Here is an 8,851-nt window from a genome sequence, read left to right as displayed (position 1 = left end):
TAAAAAAAATTGAATTAATTAACTGCATTTTTTTTACAAAAGCCACGTCATCACATAATTAAAAAAAACTGCAACTCACCTTTTCAGGTTTGGATGCCCTGCATCCTGGAGTCCACTACATGCAGGAAGGGATCGGGCACCTTTAAGTTCATGCCAAGTCAGGTCATGATGCAGTGCATCCTAGGAGGAGTCGACCCATGGTGCACTGCATCCGGGAGTGGACTCCAGTAAGTGGAGTCGACCCAAGATGCACTGCATCCGGGAGTGGATTCCAGTAGGAGGAGTCGACCCATGGTGCACTGCATCCGGGAGTGGACTCCAGTAGGAGGAGTGGACCCATGATGCACTGCATCCGGGAGTGGACTCCAGTAGGAGGAGTTGGCCAGATACTCTCTCCCACTCTGGAACCACGTCACTAACACACACGCACACACACACACTTCCAGACACCGGAAAAAGTTTCTTAGAGAAACTGCCGGTCATCCCGGAGAACTGAGAAATTGGCCAAAATCAAGGTGTATCCCACTACGAATCAGCCAGAACCACTTGGGAATTATAGGTGCGAGAAAACGAAAAAAATAATTAATTATCATTGTCGCTGACGTGGCCATATTAATTTAATTAACATTTAGTTAACATTACATTTACATTATATTAAATTAACATTATTTTAACATTAAATTAACATTACATTAACATTAAATGGATTTTAATTAACATTTTACATTTAAAATAGTTTTTTTTACCTGTTGCATTTTGATAGATTGGTGTTGTTGTTTTATTAAAATTTATACTTACCTATATTATGTCAACAGTGTTTCCCTCATCATGATTTGGAATGATTTTGAAACAAAAGGGGTGGGGGGGGTGGGGGGATATTGAAAATTTGTGAGGTCATCACCCCACTCAAAACTGTTTCTCCGGCCCTGGTAGTCAGTTATATTAGTTTCGTATTCTATTGTATCTTATAAATAAATTTTGTAGATTGGTAAAGATTGGGCAAACATTTCTTAAAATCAGAAATATTGAAAATAATTATGTACTTATTTCCTTGGTATTTAAACATTTCAGCATTAAAACTCAACTGAAAATGTATTTTAAATTTATGGTCGGCGCTTTTACAACGCTTCACGCTTATTTTAAGTTTTAATATGCTGAAGCACTTTGGCACGTCTTTTAAATTGACTTGGCTAAATGCCACTTTCGTAAACAACAACCAATTAAAGACTAAGTGTTAAGGTAAATTACTAACAAGGAATAAAAAAACCATAAAACATAAAGTTATATGGAGTTTTGTCCAAAGCAAACAAAGCCATAATAAACGTTTGATTTATGTTTTTTTCAAACGAACATTGATTTCTGAAAATATATTTAAGTTTTAAAGCGGAATTAAAAGAATTAAATAAACAACCTTCGAAGTACAACTTGTTATTTGCAATTTCTGGTACGAGTATGTTATATCGCGACATATTCACTTAATTTAAGTACTTCCTTTAATCAGGTTCCACAATCGATTGCATTGGCCTGCCAGATCTTTTAGATAATAACAACGAGTAAAATCGAAGCCTGACTCGTTCTGGCCATTATCTTATCCCATTTCCAGTTGGATCACTGGCCCCGGCTACCGAATCGGCCAGAGATTCGATTCCCCGGCTAATCCTGTAAACAGTAACTGTAATAAATTCCTCCACCTTAACCAATTCCCACTGTAGCCAGGCCATAAAAGAGGCGAATAACAATAAAATTGAAATGAGTGAATTGCCTGCTGTCTTCCTCTTTCGCCTCTGTCTCCGTCTCTTTCCCATTGCCTGTTGCCGGCTCTTTCGCACATCTCAAATACTTAAAAGGCGACAAGACAAGCCTGACACTAAGAATTGAGATTCCTTGGCTTAATTATCAACGCATAATGTTTTTGGGTGATTTCATCTGCATATTTCCTTCAGCCCAGGGGAGTGGGCCTCGGCGGTGCCAATCTTAACAAAAACGACGGCGACATTGTGTAAACATTGTGAGAGACCTGAAATTTATGTACAAACCCCGCCGAATGGAGAACGAACCGAACCGAACCGAACAGAACCAAACGGATCGAATCGAAGGCCAGCCAAAACCAACTTCGGCCGGACCAGATCTTTGGGCCCCAAGTCCCAATTCCAATCCCCCGGACCTCGAACCCCAATCCCCGAACCTGGAACCTCGGACCTCTTTTGCAGGTGAGAAGTGTCCATCTTAATCGAAGCAATAAATACACTTAATGAATTTCCTGCACTCGAATCGAGGAAGGCCGCGTTCCGAGCCCAGAGCCTCAGTTTCAGTCACAGTCTGCGTCTGAAATCCACATTCTATTGGTCATACAATGGTCGAGGGCTGATGGTGTTGCTGCACTTAAAAAAATATGTATTAAATAGGAAAATATATTTCTGAAATCTGTAAAAACGGGTGAAGCATCTACAAAGCAAAGTATCAAATCTATCAAGTTAAGAGCAAAATGAAGAATCGAGATAAAGAAAACATTAGAAAGTATATGAATCACAAAAATATATTCAGATTTTCATAGCTCCAAAAACTATTTATTTAATATTGATAAACTTGATAATGTCTAAGCTTAAGGTACTGTAAAAAAATTATGGTTTTAAATATCTATCTTAACAATTCCTTAACCCCATTTTTTTTGTTTTAAAAAAGTTACCCAACGTTTAGTACTGTTTATGTGTATAATTTTTATTGCAGTGTACCGTTTTTGTTATTGGACATTGCGTGGCATTTTCGCACCCATGGAGAATGACTTTGCATCGCACACAGACGCAGCCTCAAAGGCGAACAATTCGCCTGGCGATCGTCGTCGTCCAAAGTGTCATTAAAGTCCTTTAATTTATAGCAGAAAATCAAGTAAGAAACATGCAACGACTCGGGCCATTTGGATCTTTGGTCTTTGGTCATGGTCTTCGGCTCTGTTCCTGTCTTAAAGTCAGGGTCTCTGGATCGGGCCCTGCCTGGTCTTATTCCCATTCCCATTCCCATTGCCATTGCCATTTCCATTGCCACTCCGCCATCCCGTTCGTCCGTCCATCCCATTGGGTAAAAGCCACATCCAGTGCCAGTTCCATCTCGCAACGGTTGTTTGTTACTCAGTGGAAATGGAAATGGCAAAGAATCGAATTTTGCTTTTAGCGCGGCCTGTTTTTAAAGTTTTTATGCGAGAGAGAGCGACTGCAAAGTCTTGTCGTTTTCACCCGAACATATGGCTTAAAAAACAAAACCAGAAAAACAAAATATAAACCCACAGAGGAGCAATGGGATATATATCCTAACATCAGGGTCCAGTTCCTTGGGTCTAGAAGGTGTCGCCCGACGTTTGACGTTTTGGTGCGGAAGTCGCCCGGCGGCAATGGGACATGTTAATGGCCCTCAAGTTTTTAAGTTATACATAAATTAATACGCCAGAGGCCAAAACAACCATTGAGGAACTGAGGAACTGGCCAGGGCGTAACGGGTTCGCTCCGCAAGGCGATCCCAAGTCATTAAGACCACGCTGCCAGCTGTTGCCTCAATTGTCCCTACTCAAAACAGTTTATAGCTTCTGGGCAACCGGCGATCGATTGGGTAAAAGTGAACTGGCAGTCCAAATTCCCCTCTCTCCACCTTTCACTACTCACCGAGGATATCATTAATCGGGCCTATCCTAACCCATTGCTATCTCATCAAACGAGTATCGATCTTTGGGATTGGAACACTTAAAATCTGTTGGTTTCGTTAATGGTTTTTTTATGAAAGATCCCTATCTTAATGAGATCCTTTACAGCAGGATTATGGGATATTCCAACGAAGCTTTAATTGGTTAAAGGAAGCCGTAAACGTTTTATATAAACAGATGTTTAAGGTACTAAAGAGTATTCCTTGGAAGCGATAAGTTTATTCAAAGAAAGTTCGAGTTCCTGTTGGTATCAACTTTCCATTTTTAAAAGTCCGTGATAAGTAGCATCCCATGAGGCTTAAAGAATCTCTAAAAAAAAACCATTAAAGGTCAAAGAGAAAACCTTGGTAAATGGGAAAAAACTATTAAATCTGAGGTGCCAACAATTTCAGAGTTAATTTAAAAAACAATTAATTTAAGGAACCTTGTAGTGACTTTAATCTGTAAAGACAACTGTAATCTCTTAAGTTTCCTGGCTCAATTTCCAATTGCCTTTGTCGCCCTCAACTTCCCACGAGCTATGATACCAAACGGACTTATTCAAACAAAAGACCCAAGAGAACTCCCCCATGTAAATGATATCGGCAGACCCCTTTTCGTGGTTTTCTGCCCATTAGCTGCCTTATTATAAACACATTTTTTCGATCTCCTAAGCATTTGATTTGTCTCAAATATACAAATATAAACAGAGCAACTAGTCCAACGCATTTCCCACCATAAATTCAGAGGGAACTACTCAACGCTTGATTTTCCCCCAGAGAAACATTGATTCCCCCAAAAAAAAAAAAAAAAAATACAAACAAATAGAAAAAAATAAACAAATTGAATGCCTGCCTCACTGAACAAGTTTGTGACCTCTGCAAATGGTTTCACTTAAAAAATCGGAAGGGAAACGAAATTCGAGAGGAATTCCCAACGCTGATGGCTGACAGCTGTTTTGAAAAGGTGGGTGGATGTTGGGGATTGGGATGCTGGCACCCAAACATGGCTTGTTAAATTCTAATTATTGTAATTAATTACCCGAGAGTCAGGGCCGGGCAAACAATGGCCAGTCAATAATAATAATGATATTAATTGATTGAATTATGGAGCGTGCACTGAGTTGCGCAAAATCACCGCCAGGGGGCGACATACACACACACGCAGACAATCATGGAAAACAATTTGTGGCCAACTTTGGTCGAGGCAACTTTTCAACGCTCGCCTGGGAATATTTATGAATGCCACAGAAAAGCGTAGACGAGGGGCCAAAAGCAAGACTTCTCCGCCTTGGACATTTATCCCAAAAAAAGAGTAAAACACAAACGTGCAACGCCCAAAAATAGACATTGAAAACATGCTACACACGAAGGTGGATGGTTGTAATGGGGGGGAGGACGCGGAGGGGGTGAGCCTCTAGATATTATTGAATGGGTCCCTCTCGAAGGAGCCGATGGTGTCCCCCACCATTCGAGTGTTTCGTAAGCGCTCGCTTATTTTTGGCATACGAAAAGGAAAAGTGTAGACAAGGCGACGTTTTTATGGTAAATGATTTATGCCACCGGCGGGCGCAGCGTCAAGGTAATTGAGTGGGAAACACTGCCTGGACTTTTCCGCACCGAACAGAAAAGAGGCTCCCCGCCCGATATGGTGTCGGATTTTGCAGGAAAGCAGCCATGTTGTTAGCTGCTTCAAAGACATCGCGAACGACTCGCAGCAAGTGTAATTAATGCTGTGAATTTTGCATATTAAAAGACCAACTTCTGCCATCATTCAGCCGCCAAGCGAATCGAGGCGAATGATTGTTTTATCCTCACCAAGGGGTAAGATCACTACCGAGGAGGTTTGGTGACCCTTCAGGTTACAGAAGACTTATAAAAGGGATTAGTTTTAATATTTACATAGGACAAAAATCAGTTAATAAAATATTTAAATAATAATAAAATGGAAGCTACAAATAAAAATTCTTCTTAGCTTGATTTAGTAAAACACAAACAGTATTCAGTTTATTAGATTCCATTTGTATTTATGATATAAATATGATATGATAGAATGCGGTTAAGAGCCCGGAAAGGAACTGATCGTTTTAGCCTTACGCGATTTCCTTACCCATTACCTATTACAATATCCGAAAGTACTTAAGCACGCTTTTAACCCGACACCTGAAACTAGTTCGCACATATCTGTCACATGATTTACAGCATCGTAAACAACTCAGGGCAGACTTGAAGCACCGGCAATCTGGAGAGATCCCAATCCCCCTTCTGGCGCCCTTTGTAGAGGGTATAGGGAGTTCGGCCGGGAATCGGCCATAGATTCCAGCCATCGTGTGTTTGTTTTATATGGCCGCAACTGCAGCTGATCCTCATAAAAAGCCGCGACACCAAATCCTCGTGGCGTGGCAAACGAGCCGTGGACTCCACTTCTCGCGGGTCCATGTTGCATGCAACCCAGAAATACCCAAGCCAGTGCTGTCAATCTGTCCTTTATTTGCTAGATCACTATTAACTTATTTATTTTTATAGCTACATCTTAGAAGAAATACCATAATGCAGCGTTTTTCATTTTCAATAATAAACCTTCTTCATATAGGATTGTATAAAAATATTATTAGCGAATTCATTATTAATTTTCTAGAACATTGTAAATATCTGTATTGATTTTAATTCATTATTTATTATTGTTGAAAAATATATTAATTTTGTAAAATAAATTAAAAACCTTTCCTGATTTTGGGATAAGATTCGGGCATCTCTGGCCGCACAGATATTCACAGATACAAATGAAACCGACAAACGTGTCGAGTTAGTCGCTGGCCCCGAAAGGGGAGTGTCGCTGCAGGGGAAAGGCGGTAAAATCGAGGGAAAGTGGGGGACAAGGCGGGACGCACAGACAGCCCAAAGACGAAAATTTATTACGGAAACTTCATTGACAATTGTCACTGCAAGCTGACGTCGCTGGCTCTGCCGCAGTTGGTAACTAAGTGCGTTGCGGTGTCGGGGATTTGTTGTGTTCGTACGGGTATACCATATAGCATGCTCGTATATCCGTATATCGCATCTTAAAATAAGCAGCAACATGTGCGAGTGCCTCCAATACTTGTCCATAGCAGACGCTGCGGCTGTGGCAGCTTATGGAAATCATATGGCAAAATGTCAACAAAAAACAAATACCGTAAACGACAAGCAAAAAAATAAAAAAAAAAACACAAGGCGGGCGTATATGGCATGGATTTTGTCAAAGGAATTCGCGGCTAACATTTCGAGATTTCTATTTTGGGTGGGGGGCGTGGCGGCTGCCAAAACGAGTGAATTATATGGCGATTAGTCGTATATTAGTGAAGGCAATTACCAAACGTACGCCTTTATGATGTGGAGATTATGACCGATGTACAACATTGTGATATACGACATGGATAAATGTTTACAACTTTTGCGAGATTTGATTTGTGGTAGTTGTCCTACATAAAAGAAACATTGAAAACGTAGTTTCTTTTTTTCTATCAACTTTAAGATTTTAAATAATCTACCTGTGAGCTGCGTGAATAAAAAATTAAAAAAAAAGTTTCTTCGAATCTTTTAACTCATAGATAATTTTCTTTCTTTGCCTAAAAAAAATTCCTAAAAATTCTTGACTATTATCCAAGTAACTTGACATTATTCGAGTGATCATATAACTAAATTGGCTTTGGCTTTAAGTCCAAACTAATTTCTTTCCAACTGCTACCACTAAACATTCCCCTAATCCCTTCGGCTAGAAGATCTTTCCCCATCTCCCCGCTCAGCTCGAGTGAATGTGTTTATAATACCGAAAGAAGAATCGTTCGAGTTCTTTCTCTCGCGATGCCATCATTGGAAGGCGTCATGCGATATTAAGTGAAGCACTTTGTCAACTCTCGACGAGCGGCAGAAGCCGGGGAGAAATTGGGGGGAAATCCCCTTGATGTCCTCTGAAACGGAGCACCGGATGTTGTTCGGTAATTATTTAGTGCTCGCTGGCTGCCTTGGCATTGGCGTTTGATGTGTTTGCGTTGGCTTTGCTTTTTTTGATATATTTAACAACAAATTGCTGAAGCGCGTCCAGCAAGAACAACAGCGGCAGCAGCAACGACAACAAACAATGCGACAACATGGGAACAACAAATAAACAAAGATATCATCAATAAAAAGATACGGACGACGAGCCAACACAAACACAAGTCGAAGTTTCGGGCCTTTCCCCCTCATAACTTCCCCCCGTCCGGGATCCAAAAACTCCCACTCCCATTGAAGACAAGACATTAACTTTCAATTGGAGAGCGAGATGGGGAATGTTGATGGGATTATAAGTGATTTTCATCAAAAATTCAGCGCACGACAAGAACAGATATGGCATCTATGTAGGTATATATGAGTGCAGTGAAAAAATAGTATATCAATTTAGAACTTTCTTTTCAAAAATTGAAAATTAAGGAATCTGTTTATACAGTTTCTTTCAGCTTGTCAATTAAATTACAGTAATTTTCCAAAAAATAATTCTGCTTACTAAAAAACCTCAAAAAAAAAAAAAGTCGAAGTTATTTTAAATTGAAACCTAATTAGAAAGTAAAAAAAATATACAAATGTTATCTTTTGTACTTAGAAAATAACTTAACTTTTTTATGTTAGTTCAGAAAGTTAAAATTATGAAGATATCAAAGTAATTGAAAAAATAATTAGTTATCCCCCACAAACAATTTTATTTTCCAAGAACTAAATTTTTTTGGGCTTAAATGAGCCATCATAAATCAATCAGATACATATTTTTTCCAGTGTGGGGGATAAGGCCTTGTTAAAGGCGGCCGAAGACAAGCGACGTGATAACTCAAAGCGAGACATCAATCGATTCGTCACCGTCGCGGGCAATCAGCCAGCAGAACTAACCCAACTTCAACTTCAACTCGGAGCCGACTTTCAGCCGGACAATCCGACTGCTCGGCTTGGGTTTCAATGCCCGGTGGCCGCCCTCGGGGCTCTCTTAAAATATTATTCATAATTCCATAAATTTAAAGGCCCCAAGGAGCTGGTAGCCTGAAATCTCGTTGGGGCCACGCGCCTGCGCGTTTGTCATATGCAAAAAGGGAGGGGACGGGGAAACCCTCTTTATACGACTGCTCCGCTACATTAAGCCTAATGAACGTCCTTAACTATATCGGTGGAAGGT

The sequence above is a fragment of the Drosophila ficusphila genome, unplaced genomic scaffold (assembly GCF_018152265.1).
Source record: "Drosophila ficusphila isolate 14025-0441.05 unplaced genomic scaffold, ASM1815226v1 contig_106, whole genome shotgun sequence".
Lineage (NCBI taxonomy): Eukaryota > Metazoa > Arthropoda > Insecta > Diptera > Drosophilidae > Drosophila > Drosophila ficusphila.
The sequence above is the reverse complement of the archived record's forward strand: the minus strand, read 5'-3'. Positions refer to the sequence as shown.